At 45.5% G+C, this 14,279-nt stretch overlaps 1 protein-coding gene across 1 annotated transcript in view; it reads right to left on the bottom strand.

The window, feature by feature from the left end:
- Positions 1-12,720, bottom strand: part of RAB3B (RAB3B, member RAS oncogene family) — a 117,569-nt gene extending 104,849 nt beyond the window's left edge. The window contains exon 1 of the mRNA XM_006035181.2: positions 12,642-12,720. The gene's annotated coding sequence lies outside the window, so the exon portion shown is untranslated. The remainder of the gene's footprint in view (positions 1-12,641) is intronic.
- Between the last annotated feature and the right edge of the window lie 1,559 nt (positions 12,721-14,279).

The raw sequence follows: 14,279 nt of genomic DNA, 5'->3' as shown, positions 1-14,279 counted from the left end.
CAATGATCTATTGAGGTCCCTTCTGACCCTAACATCTATGAATCTATGAATTTCTATTGCTGATAAAGCAAGGAAAGGCAGAAGTGAAGTGTGCCTATGTTTTGCAGTCCTAAACTCCATTTGAAGTCTGGAACTCTTGGAACAAGTGTTCCTCTATTCTTACCAACGCTTTTATGATTGTTTAAGAAGCCCTTCATTGTGGTCAAGGAGGGATGGCTAAGGTCCCCATCTGATTCTACCTACATGCCTGCCTTCCCACCCCAGAGGATGCTGGAGGGATTTAACACCCTTCTCCAACATCTCTGAGGAGTTGCTGACTTCTGCTTCTCTTCTTCAGCTCTCCCTCAAAGAGGTCTGGGAGCCAGAAAGATTAAACCCACTCTGCTACTGCTACCGACATCTGGTTATGTGCCTTACCGCTCGCAAATGCTGGGACGTATAGAAACCTTATGTCTTATGGTACTGAAATGCAGCTGTTAACCAAAGCTGCCCGCACACTTCATCTGGGAGGTGCAAAGACTGGGTTCACTGTTTATTTTTTCACTGGGATTTTTTTCTTAGTAAAAATGAGTGTTTTAGTCTATATTTTTATTAGTGTCACAACCCAACCTGGAGAGAGAACGAGGATTTGTTCACTGATGTCTTAATCTGTTTGATGACCGAATAGCATATTTTTATGCTCCATAAGTTCATCCAGACAGTTTTAGAGGGCTCCGCACATCTTTCAGTGTGTCGCTGTAAATATAGATTCACCCTTTGCCTCGAGATGTCTGTTAAGCGACAGCAAAGAAAGAACAAGTGGGAATAAACACCAGACATGATCTGCTCCTGCAAACCCAACACAGCATAGAAAAGTCCCCGACTCTTCCGTTCCCTGCCGATCCATCCTTAGCTACACCTACCCAGGGTACTGCAAGTTTTGCTGAAAAACGCCCTCCCTGTCAGATATCTTTAAAAGTAATTTTCAAAATATGATTGAGATTTTTTTTAAATCCACAGGTCCAACTCTGCAGAATCTAAATTAGATTTAGCTCATCCTAAAATTACTCAGTTAGTGAAAAGGGGGGTGTAGCTTAAATATATTAAACAGAGCTACTGGTGCAGAAAGGGGGTTTAAAAGCTACTTACTGGAGTTACTACAACAGCCAGCTCCCCACTCAGAGAGACTCTAATCCTGGGGAATAAATTTAACATTTGTAATGTGCTCCAAGTATAGTTCCTCTCTTTTTAAAAATCAGCTCTGCCAACAGCTTGTTGTACATCCCCAGGCCAGCCGCTTGCACCATTTCGCAGTTGTAAAATGGAAATAACTTTCCCTGTGAACTACTCTGAGCAGCACAGATGAGAAATGCTGCATGAGAAGCATCCCTGAGCATCCTGAAACCAGCCCTTTGGATAAAGCAGCAGCAGCAGCAGCAGCAGCATTTGTGTTACAGCAGATGTTTAACGCTGCCTCAAAGCTGCCTCGGCTGGCAGGGATGCGGTGGCTCAGCCGTTCTGCCGTGGTTCCCCTAGCACACAACACGAGGAAGGGCCAGAAAAAACAATCCATGACCCTGAGTGCCCTATGAGTGAAGCAATGGTTTTGTGGGCAGAGGCAGGTGCAGCAGCATGTAGCCTTTTCCTTTCCTGTTCTGCCACAAAAAAAAATAGGATGGAAAGGACTCGCTCCGTACTAACCCCAGTGACTGTGGGTCTGCTTGTAAAAGCAGGAACCTGCTGCATTTGTCTCATCTCCCACTGAGTCTTCTGCTTAGGTGGCATTCGCATTGCCCTGCCAAAGTCATGGTCAATACCTAGCTCAGATGCAGGTCCTGCCTCTTGAAACTCTTGTTTCAGGTTGTTCTCAGCTCAGAGAAACCACCGCGTTGGGTTATGGTGGTGTCTCCATTGGCAAGACTGCCTTCACACTTCTGAGGTCTAGAAACTTGAGCTTAAAAAAAAATGAAAGCAAACTAATATTCTGCCCTTGTGATGTGACTGGGATATGGTCTTAAAGTATCTATGCTTTAATCCAGTGTGGAAGGGAAGGTGTTCACCAAGCGGGACTTGTGTATCTCGGAAAGAACAGGCAGGCTAGAGCCACGTTAGCATGGCAACTCCTGGCCTCAGCTGTTATCGCACGCGTACGCTAACAACCATGCTCGGAGATAAAGTTTATGAGTTTGTGCGGAGAGTTGTACAGCTGTTAAACAGATGTAAAAAATTATAATCTAAAGTGTGTTTGAGGAGTGATGCTGACACGTATGTCTCTGTAGGAACTTGTTGCATATTTCAAATATCTTCTCATTTTAGCCAAACATTTTCTTTAGTGGAGATGGGCAAGGATTGCTGTAGGTATAATCATTTATTAGACTAACTCCCTGGTTAACATAGACTTAGACAAGCTTTGAATTCAATCAGTGGTTATATAACTTGGGAAACTGAAATAACTGCTCTTTATTTTTCCTGGCCCCGTTCCATGCAATCATATGGACTAACCACATTTTCCCTGTAACAACTGTAACAGAAACCACAGCACGTTTAAAGAGGCCACTCAAAAACAGGCATCATGGACTTACAAGGGTGAATGAAACATGCAGAGCTAAATACCAAACACCTGAATGAGTAGGCTACTGGAAAATAATTTTTGATAGATATTTGGCATTATCATGGGTTTACCCCCTGGCCCATATGTGTTCTGCTATCTGATTATGGAAGAGCTTGGCATGAATGCATGAGGACACGGACAGTTATGGTGGGCTGTGGTACGGGGTCTTTTTCTTAATTCGATAGAAAAGGTTCTGGCATCTCATACTACAGTGCCAGGTCTTCGTCACTGCCCTAACCTGCAGCTTAGCCTGAAAGGTTTTTAATCTGTACCTCTTATCCACGAGCGGTGCAAATGGATGCTGTTCATCTCTTACCTTTGGCACTGCATTTGCCTTCCTGACCAGGAATTTAGGTAAATAGATCAAAAGAGCTACAGACGAATGATAACCTGCAATATTGTACTGCTTGCATCAGAGAGGGTGGTGAAGTAACATTAAGACAATGTAACTGGAAACCTATTAAGACACCACCTCCTCTGAAAGGCATGGAGTAAAACCTTTCATAAGGACATAGGCAGACAAGGCTCTGCGGGTAGATGCGAGATCTTTTATTAAACCGACTTAAACATTCTTGAAAATTTCTCTTGTGAACAAAAGACACTTAACTTTATTGCAAGCACTAAATCAAACCTTCCTGGATCTTCCCGACATGACCGCCCTAACGTTGGGTGTTTAACTTGACTAGGTGAGTGCAGGACTGGAAGCTCCTCGAGGTGAGGACTGTGACCAACGTGAGACCAGCACTGCTGAAACAGGCATTTTATACTGGGACACAGGGAAATTAAATGACTTGCCCGACGTTCAGCAGCAAGGCAAGAGAAGAGCAGAACTAAAACCCAATGCCCCATCCTAATTAGAGTGGATAAACCAATACCACTGCTTGCTGCCAAAATCCAAATGCTTCCTGACAATGGACTACAAGAACCTAAAACTACATTTAATCACACTTTTGAAAGCATCTTATAAATTCCCCCAGATTCTGGCTGCAGGGTATAGTTTTAGAGAGTGAATTTTGTTTAAATCACCAGTTCTCATGACTAATTTTGAGAAATGTTCCCAAATACCTGACAATACAGCATGTTCTCAGCTTGAAGCATTTAAAGACAAACTGACAGGACCACCTCAGCAGAACAGCTTATTTTTTGCAACATGAGCAACCAAGTGCTACAAATGTTCAGGGACTCCTAGCTACACAGGCAATTTTTCCGGCTCACGTTTTATGTCGCGAACCATCAAATATTATTCCACAAGCACCGTGTCACTCAAGACAAGGTACACTTCAGAGGTGCAGACAGGTACCACTGCCAGGTTAACAACTAATGGCACAGCATGCTAGTGATTCTTATTAATATATTATAAATCAGGTAGATTTTCAAACTAAAAGGGCAAAGTGCATCTTTGTCAAAATGACAAGATAAGCTTGATCATAAAAATGGGATTATCTGCCAATTACATTAATTTGGCTTAAATCATTATTATAAATTGACCCAGTGTAACAAGAAGAGGGAATTAACATGACAGTCAGAGTAAATACATTCACAGACGTAACAAGCATGGATAATTAAATAGAAAAATGTTGTATTTAGTACCCTGCACCCTAGTACAGAGAGAGATATACAGGTTACAACTTGCACCCACTAAAATCCAACAGCAAGGTGCCAATTGTTCCTATTGACTCACCAGATGCAGGTGCCGAGCCTCTGCCACGCTTACTGAAGTCAGTGAGATTTGAGGATCTACAGTACCTTAGCACCGTGCAGAACAGAGCTCTTCCTTTGTTCTCCCCATCGGAGAACCAGAAGTTTTGCTCACTGTCAGAGAGACATAGCCTAGGATCCTACAGCATACCCTGCTGTCCTCATAATAATTCCCTGGTGCTGCCATGCATGAGGATGTCATTAAAGCAACATGAACAATTGGAAAAATGCATCGTCTCAGAGTTCATTTGGCTAAGGTAGAGATCCAGTTCCGATCGTGCCAAGGGTTGGAAGAAAAGCAGATTTTTTATGAATGGAATTGGAATGATTGATCTGTTTGGTTTTATGAAACGCAGTGATTACATGCCACTGTAGACTGATGAGGGTGGATGTGGCACATGCAGGTTTGCACTTACACACATGTTTGACATGAAAAAATACAGTTATGTTTTGTAGACAGTAACAGAGAGGCTTCTTAGCATGAGTCATACAAATTCTGTCCCCCTAGAACAGACAAAGGATTTCACATCACTTAGTAGCCTGATACTTTCCACTTCTGTCTATAATTTTAAGCTGTGAGAGGACAAAGTTAAGCTTGACCAAGCAGTGGAAACAATGGTTAATGACAGGAAAAGCTGAATAACTTCACAACCGTGGGAAAGTGGCCAGGAATTTGCAAAGCAGGGGTGGGAAAAAAGGCACCTTTCAATATTTGGGATGTGTTAAAAGTGCAGGATTTTAATTTTTTATTATTATTATTATTTTTTTGCAAATCACCTCTATTACTGTCAACCTTGATTCTTTGGAGGTTTGTTGCTTTTTAAGGACTATAAAGCCACACGCTGGGTCACACTTTACAGACCGATCCCACAATCCCTAATGAGCTCTTCCTTGCAACAGGCATTGCATTGGCCAGAAAGACTGCAGGACTACGATGATACTCGAGCCCCAAACCTATCTGTCGCTCATCACTGATGATCATTACATGCATGCATTCAAGTCCTGCCACTGCTCATTCGCAACCCCGCTCGTCCCACGGACCCTTGGTTCCCGGTACAGACCCCGGGAGTAGACTCGGCATCGGAACTTGTCCACCCCCAGAGCCAGCCCTGCCCGGGGCAGCCAAACCCCTGCATGCCGCGGGGCACCGGGCAGGGCGCGGGGAAGGCGGCGGGCTCTTACCTGCGGGCGGGGGGCGGGGCGGGCCGGGCCGGGCATGCCCCTGCCCCCGTCCAACATTTTTCTTTTTTGGGGGGGGGGTTGAGTTTTTGCAAGGAAGCGGGTCTGTTCGCATTGCACACGCACACGCGGAGCGAGACTCTCCTTGGTTCTTCCTCCAAACTTTGCTTCTTCGTCTGACCTTTTACACCGGGGTGCACAACTCGAGTATGGCCAACATCGCCTCCAGCCCAGCTACAAAGCTAGGGGGGCTGAATCCAGTGCCACGCAAAACGCGGCATGCCAAATGAGTACTGGGGAAGTTCATTTTTTTTTTTTTTAATTGCACCAAATTTTTTGCCATAGTTTTGAGAGGGAGAAGGGGCAAGAGAGTGTGTTGGGGTACCCGTGTACCTCCTGCCTATGTCTCGCGTGCCCCCAGGGGTACACGTACCACAGGTTGAGAAACGATGGGGTAGAGGACGGGAAACGTGGATCTCACAGGAACTTGTAGGCCGGTTGGCATTGGGACTGCATGTAGGGTGCTGCTCCTCTGTCCTCTATGGACACAAAACCCAACGCCTTTACAGCCTCTATTTTACTCTTCAAGACATAAAGACATCCAGTTTCATGTCCGCAGAGGACAACCGGACTGTCCTCTATGATGGTCAGCCTAACCTCATACGAAGCGTTGTGGAAGTGCAAAAAAGGGAAAGACATGGCTTACATTGGTCCAGCCAAATGGCTGATTTACTATTTCCACCTCCCCCACAGCAGGGATCATACTGATGCCAGGAGCGGCAGCAGCTGGCAAACCAGAATCTGCCCAAGTGCTCGTCCATGCAGGGAATTACACCAGTAGAAAGCAAATTATTAATACAAACAGCTGTAGTTACACTGACATAGATCCCTACGTGGTCCCATCTCATCCTCCAGATTCTCAGCCTTCATTTAGAGAATCAGGGGCTGAATTTTCTAAGGTAAAATTAATGTAATACTAAGATAGGCAGTACAGAGGGGTGCCGAGAAGCTCCCGGCCCCAGGAAAGACAGCCAAGGGGCTCTGCTGTATCCTTCGCAAGCCACCATCCATCTTCAGCATATAGGGGAGTGCAGCTATGTTTGGTGTGTCCAGAACCAGGGCACGGTGGAGTAGAGCCTGCCAAGTAATCACCCATCAGAGTTGTTGCCCTGAGGCTCTAATATGCACCTGGGCTGGGCAGCTCAGATCAGGGAGTCACAGAAATTTAGGGCTGGAAGGGACCTCATGAGATCACAACCAGGTCCGGTCTGCTGCTCAATCCCCAGGACACTGAGTTCTGCTTGGATAGGACAGTGAACCTGCCCCAATCACTAGCTCTTCCAGTTCCACAGAAAACACCCCAAAATGTGACCTGTGTGTAACTGAGGAGGCGACTTCTGGTGGAGCCTGTAGGTTTCCTGAAGTAGCTCCAAGTGGTATGAAGTGTCCATTTCAGCTCAGTGGGTCTGTTAACCCTGAAGCTTACTGGTGATAATTCCCATCTCAACATTGTTAACTACTCCGCTGACCATTACAGGGGACAAGAAAGAAAGTGGGCAGCAAGCAGCAGACAAGGAGAGAGCGCGATGATCCAGTTTTGAAGATCTTCACTATGCATGGTGAGAAACATCATTTGGACATGTCAAGGGGGTGGAGCTCAGTTTGTAGGCAGAGATTAAGAGAAGTGTACGACTTTCCTTTTTCCAGTTCAACCTCTGCCTCAAGACAGGGATTTGGAATATAATAATTTCCATATGCCTATGGCCACTCTTCTACTGTAGGATCCATAATGCTTTACAAAAAGAAATAGTTTAATCACTTACTAAGGTGCAGCAGTCAAAGGAACAACCAGGATGGATGAGACCTAGTAAAGCTTTTTAGCGAGAATCGGGAGCGCTCACTACATGCATCAGCAATAGCTCAAGATGCTCGAGGAAGCAGTCTAGGTGGCCCAGTCCCAGATACCAGAGATGCTAGTTGACTCTCCTGCAGGTGCATTGCCATAATGTGGGAGACCTGCCCATAATTAGCCACTTTCAAGTTTTGTGATCGAGAACATCAAAGGAAAAATGTACTTTGTCATATTTTCTCAGGAAAAAAAAAAAAAAAAAAAACCACCAAAAAGCATCAGGAAACATTACCTGCTACTGTCGACTCCTGGTTCTGCTGTAAACAGAGTACTCTGTTAATTGTGTGGGGAATTTAATCCATTTTCTTTTTGTTGTACGAAGTGCCGACATCTTTGCTGTATAATGTAGATGTTTGGTACGACTGGGACAGATTTGAGGTGTTATCTACATAAATACGTACCTGGGGAAAACCATTGCAGGAGATTTAAAAACAACGGTACCTCTATCTGTTTGCATTAGGCAGAAGGACAGATTTAATGAGCAAAGTGATCCCTTTTGGCCTTATACTCAAAGTGAAACGGTCCCCATTTAAAAGCGAGGAACCCTTAACCTAGTCGGTTTTGGAAAATTAAAATACCCTGTGGAGGAGAATCTTCTAAAAAGGTGAATTAAATTGATCAAGTATTTCCACCCTGGTCCCTCCCACCAAATCCAGTGCAAGTAACCCAAAACTACAGACTAGTCAGCCTCACCTTGATTCCCAGAAAAAATCATGGAGCAGGTCCTCAAGGAACCTATTTCTAAGCATTTGGAGGAGAAGAAGGCGATTAGGAACAGTTAACGTGGATTCACCAGGGGCAAGTCATGTCTGACCAAACCAATTGCCTTCTATGATGAGATGACTGGCTGCGGGGAGAGTAGTGGACATGAAATACCTGGAGTTTAGCAAGGCTTTTGATACCATCTCCCACAGGATTCTTGCAAGGAAGCTAAGGAAGCATGGGCTGGATGAATGGACTAAAGTGGATAGAAATCTGGCTGGATCATCAGACTCAACAGGTAGTGATCAATGGCTCGAGGACTAGCTGGCAGCTGGTATCAAGTGGAGTGCCCCAGGGGCTGGTCCTGGGGCTGGTTTTGTTTAATATCTTCATTAACAATTTGGAAGATGGGATGGAGTGCACTCTCAGCAAGTTTGCAGATGACACCAAGAGTTGGGGGGGGGGGTGGAGAAGGAGGTGTTGGGGATACTGTGGAGGGTAGGGCTAGGATTCAGAATGACCTAGACAAACTGGAGGATCGAACCAAAATAAATAAATAAAATAAAAATCTCACATGAGGTTCAACAGGGACAAATGCAAAGTTCTTTACTTAGGACTGAAGAATCCCATGCACCTCTATATGCTCGGGACCAACTGGCCAAGCAGCAGCTTTGCAAAAAAGGACCTGCAGGTTACAGAGGACAGATGAGATGGATGAAAGTCAGCAGTGTACCCTTATTGCAAAAAAGGCTGATAGCATACTGGGCTTTGTTAGTAGAAGTGCTGCCAGCAGGGCAAAGGAAGTGATTATTCCCCTCTATTCAGCACTGGTGAGGCCCCCACTACAGAAGGGATGCAGACAAGTTGGAAAGAGTCCAGTGGAGGGCATCAAAAGTGGTTAGGGGACTGGAAACACATGATTTGTGAAGGGAGGCTGAGGGAACTGGGCTTACTTAGTCTGCAGAAGAGAAGGCTGAGGGGGATTTGATAGCAGCCTTTAACTACCCTAACAGGGGTTACAAAGAGGATGGAGCTGGACTGTTCTCAGTGGTGAAAGATGACAGAACAAGGAGCAACGGGCTCAAGCTGCAGCAAGGGAAGTTTAGGTTGGATACTAGGAAAAGCTGTCTCATGAGGAGAGTGGTGAAACACTGGAATGGGTTACCTAGAGAAGTGGTGGACTCTCCATCCTTGGACGTTTTTAGGACCCAGCTTGACCAAGCCTTGTCTGGGATGATGTAGTTGGGGCTGGTCCTGCTTTGAGCAGGGGGGTAGACTAGATGCGACCTCCTGAGGTCCCTTCCAGCCCTCGTTTTCTATAATACATTTCTAAACAATCAATAAATCCTGTGTGCTTTATAGGCAACCTTCACTACCCAAGAATACTACTTTTTCCCCCCTGTATTCTTCCTCTTTACCCCTTCTCCTTACTTCATCCCCAGAAGTTTGTTTCCATTTTGATTGTGTTTTACTTTCAAATTTGCAGGCTCCTCAGCATTGGGACTAGACCCTTTTATCCACATGTACAGGTTTTTGTATGTCTATAGATCCATGTGAATAAAAATGGTTTAATAAACTTGATCCAAACACCTTTGGAGTGGATTCAACTTTGCAAAGCCCTTGGACCAGCAGCTTCAGTTTTGTAATAGTTAAATCGTTTTAAAAGAGAGATAGTAAGTTTTTGTTACGGTTATATTTTCCCCGAGAGTAATTTTGGCTAATTATGGTATTGAGGAAGCTCTTCAAGCCAGACTGTGCAAGTGAGGTGCAGATAGCCAAGGGCTTGATCCTTCATGTAGAAGCAATGGGAGATGAAGTCACTGTCCAAGGCCAGCCAGAGGTTATGGTTGCAGCCCCAGTCCCAGCCGGAGGTTATTGTTGCAATCAAATTCTGCTTCTATTTGTTCAAATTTAAATGTAATAAGCAACAAATACAAATCTAGGCACCCTGGCATATCATGAATACTATCACAAAGTCCCACCATCATTCAGTAACGATGCCAAAGGTGCTCTGCCAAGCCTGGCACCAACTAAAATCTCTTTTCCACCTTGTCGTCATTATGGGAAGCATCCTCTCAGCTCTTTCCCAAAGCCGAATTCCAGAGCAGCCACTGTACATAACAGGGACTTGCGGCTTGCCCCCATCACAGCTGGTAGCGTTGTTCTACAGTATTCCCTTCAGTATGCAATCTGCCACTGACTTGAATAAATACAAGGCAAGGGCCCAGATGCTCAGCTTAGGAGAACATCCCAAACAGCCCTGTGAAGCATCCGCATGGAGAGGGTACTGGCACGTACAGACGTCTACCTCTGCCTCCAGATGGACATATTCTGACCTAGTTTTCCTTAGAGCACTCACTCCATGTCTAACCCTGCTCAACATCCCAGGATTGCTCTCTTTATAGCACACACAAGTAATGTGCCACTGTGTAGACCAACTTCTTTTACAAGTCACACTGAAGAACAACAGAGCTTGTGGATGGCTTCTTATTCTGCAACCGGTTTTACCCCTGAATAAAGTGGGAAGGGATGGGGTGGGACTATACTGAACTAGGGGATGTGCAGTTTATTGTGGCCAGAGTTCTCTCTCTCTTCTACAAGCTCTTCGCAAAGGCTACCCATGCTTTGGCTCTCATGTTTATATAGGCCAGAGGCAGGCAATTATTTTGGGCAGACGGCCATTTATTGAGTTTTGGCAAGCCATCGAGGGCTGCATGACAGGCAGCCAGAGGCAGATAAGTATTCATTTTCTAAACTTTTTAGAGGCCCCACGGACTGGATAGAACGGCCTGGCAGGCCGCATCCGGCTCGCATTTTGCCCACCCCTGATATAGGCTATATAATACATTAAATTATATCAACAATATTTCCTTTCACTTCCATGGCATCTTCCTTCCCTTCTGAGATGGGTCAGTACTATTACAGATGGCCAAACTGAGAACCATCTGGGCTGAAGGTTGAGCACCCCTGGTGTAGGGGATTCCATCAACACCTACATAGAAGGTCTGTCGGTATGAGTATGGACCAAGCAGAAGATATTAAATACATCCAGCTGCTCAACTACATCAATAGTTTTATCTACTGTATTATCACTTGTTACAGCCAAGCTTAAACAAACAAACAAACAAAAAATATCTATTTTGAGACCGAGAAGCTGTTTATTACTATTCTAGCTATTACTTATGTTTGTAAAGTACCAGGGCCCCAGTGAGTTAAAAGCAGTATTAAGAATCATAGAAAGTTAGGGTTGAAAGGGACCTCAGGAGGTCATCTATGCCAACCCTCAAACTACTCAAAGCAGGTCTATCCCCAACTCTCTCATCCCACCCATGGCTTTGTCTAGCCAGGTCTTAAAAACCTCCAAGGATCGAGATTCCACAACCACCTCTCTGGATAACCTGTTCCAGTACTTTACTCCCCTCCTAGTGAGAGACTTTTTCCTAATATCTAACCTCGATTTCCTTTGCTGCAACTCAAGACCATTGCTCCTTGTTCTGTTAGGTCTTGCTACTAAAGGACTCATAACTAAGGTTGAAACAATAAACAACCAGTGAAGGAAGCAGAAGGTAGATTCATAGATGTTAGGGGCTGGAAGAGACCTTGCAGATCATCAGGTCCAGCCCCCCATCCCGCTCTAGGCAAGTAGATGCAGGTGGACAAGGAAACAGCCATAATAGTTATGTTTTGCACAAAAAGCAAAGCCTGATTTATTCTAGTTCACTGCTTGCCCACCCCATATCAGCTAGGCCCATGTACACTGTTCCCAATATACTCAGCGAGACAGCTTTGGGTCCCAGGGTGGCTGCAAGGCTCACTGGTGGCCACGCAATGCATGCCCTGGCTCAAACTAGGGGTTCTCACCTCTTTTACTCATCCATCACACCTTCCATGCTATTATTTGGAAAGGAGGGAGGCTACCTGAGGGACCTAGAATGAGCCTACCATTGTTCCCTTGTTGAGCTTCAGCCTTCTTAGCATCCATCCTTCTTGCTCTCACTGAGCCTGCTAGCTGTAGTCTACTGACCAAACCAAACTTAAGGGTTCCCAATTTTTTGGGTAGCCTTCCAAGGGTTTTGTCTATGCCCAGTCAGGCACTGAGCCTCCCTAGTGTCCCCCTCTCTCAGTATGTGGGTCCCAGGCTCCATCTCTGCCCTGCTCCAAGCTTTGGGCTCTCTGGCCCCCAAGTCCAAGTCTTGTCCCTCTTGGGTTCTGGGCCCTCTGCCCCCCAGTCTGTGCCTCTCAGGTGCTAATATAATTGCCCCTTGCAGGCTCTATAGGATTGCCCCTCTGGGCACTATGGGACTGGCGCATGCCCCACAGGTGCTATGGGACCTCCAATATAGCCCTTTCAGTCCTTCCAAACCACCAGGTCTTCCTTCAGTCGTTGAGTCCCCTCTAGTCTTCCCCTGGGCACTAGGCCAAACTGAAACCAAACACAAACCCTTCTGGCAATAACAAGACTACTACCCAACCCCAGGTCTTAATCAGCTGCTAGCCTTCAACTTCGCTAGCTATCTCAGGAGCTAGCACGCTCAGTCACAGGCACCTCTGGAGATCTCTTACCTTTGCAGCCTCCATGACCAGCTTGCCTATCCTGGCTCATGTGTCCCAGGACCCTGTCCCTTTCTGGTCAAGTAATTCCCCTGGGTTGCTTTCAGGTGCCTGCTAATTAACCTCATTAGCTCATCTTTACGGCAACCCGATCCCAGCTGCAACCTACCTGTCCTGCAGGGCTCTCCCTGGGCTGCTTCTCTCGTAAAGTGGCAGAGCACCCCAGGCTCTCCATCACACCCAGGCATAAGGATGATCCAGCTAAAAGGCCTAACCACGTGCTTAAAATGGCAGAAATGTTAGCTCCAAAGCAGCTGGTATCAAAGCAACTATAGGCAACGTACATAGATATAGACTCCCTATGCCTGACAAAAGGTGACTGCGCCCAAAAGCTTACCAAGAACTTTTTTCCAGCTACTCAGTTGGTCTAATAAAAAATATCACATCTACCCAAAGTACCTTGCCTGCCTATGTAGTATCTTACAGATCCAGTTTGCACAGCTCCTTGAATATTACACTGTGCCACAAGAATAGTAAGGGAAAACTTTACCCCTCACCGGCTAGCCTGGCCTCTCAGCATTTTTGCTGTGTAAGAAATGTTCAAAACTCAGATGCTTAATCTCTGAGAGGGGGTTCATTTTAGGTAGACAAATTTAAACCCACCGCTTGAATCTTAGGACAGTGGGCTGTGATCCAGTAGTGAGAGAATCAATTGGAGCTGGTCTCTTCGAAAGTGCAACTGCAGACGATGGAGCACCATCGTCTATGAAACACGTGGGTCCCTTGATAAAAGACAGCAGCAAATTCCTGGAGAGTGAGATGTCAGTATTTTATTCATGGTGTGGAGACAAAGGACCGAATTCATGCTGTGCATGGGGCACGTTAAATCCACATTGAGACCAATACAGACCCCTACAATACCACACTCTTTTAACAATGCAGGTTGCCCCTGTTTTCCCTTATTGCCCCCCGCTTCCCAATTTTGGGCTGTTATTCTTTCTTTACAAGTTGTTTACTAATAGGTGGAAAGCTCCTAGGACTTGGGATCTTGTCTGTCTTTTGCTAATGTGAGGCACCTATTTCAGCTCTGGCCATCGTAAGAAGAAAAATTAGCTCATGGGACTACCATACTACACTTTTGCCATGTTTCTTTGGTTAGATCCTGCTCTTAGACCATTTAAAAAAGGGCTTCCTATGTTTTTGGCTGACAAACTTAAAACGTCTGTTTAGCCCCAGATGTGCAGAGCACTTTCCATTCCAACTAGCCAGATGGTTAGCTGCCATGAGTCCCTGTTTAATTTACTTTTGGGTTCTCCTCAATAGGTTGCTACTTTCTATGTCAGCATGTTTGTCTAAAGATTGATCGTGCCAGGAGCACTTGACTGGATCAGTACAAAGGGGCCTGGAGTTCTTTCTAGTTTTCCTTCGCTTGTAAGCGAGAGAGATAAAACTGAGAATCGAAAGGGATTTCTTGCAGGGATCTAAGAAGCTACTAAAGAAGGGTCAAAACTTTTTATGAGTACCCCCCAAAAAGAACATAGCACTGGATTGCAAGCAGGAGTATGCACAAAGAAACAAACATGACAGAGACAAGCAAGTGTGAGAACTTTGTTCTTGCTCACTGCTGAGCCAACCAAAACCCAATAATGC

Source organism: Alligator sinensis, unplaced genomic scaffold, assembly GCF_000455745.1.
Source record: "Alligator sinensis unplaced genomic scaffold, ASM45574v1 scaffold63_1, whole genome shotgun sequence".
NCBI lineage: Eukaryota > Metazoa > Chordata > Crocodylia > Alligatoridae > Alligator > Alligator sinensis.
Note: the sequence above shows the minus strand (reverse complement) of the source record. Positions and strands in the feature narration are given on the sequence as shown.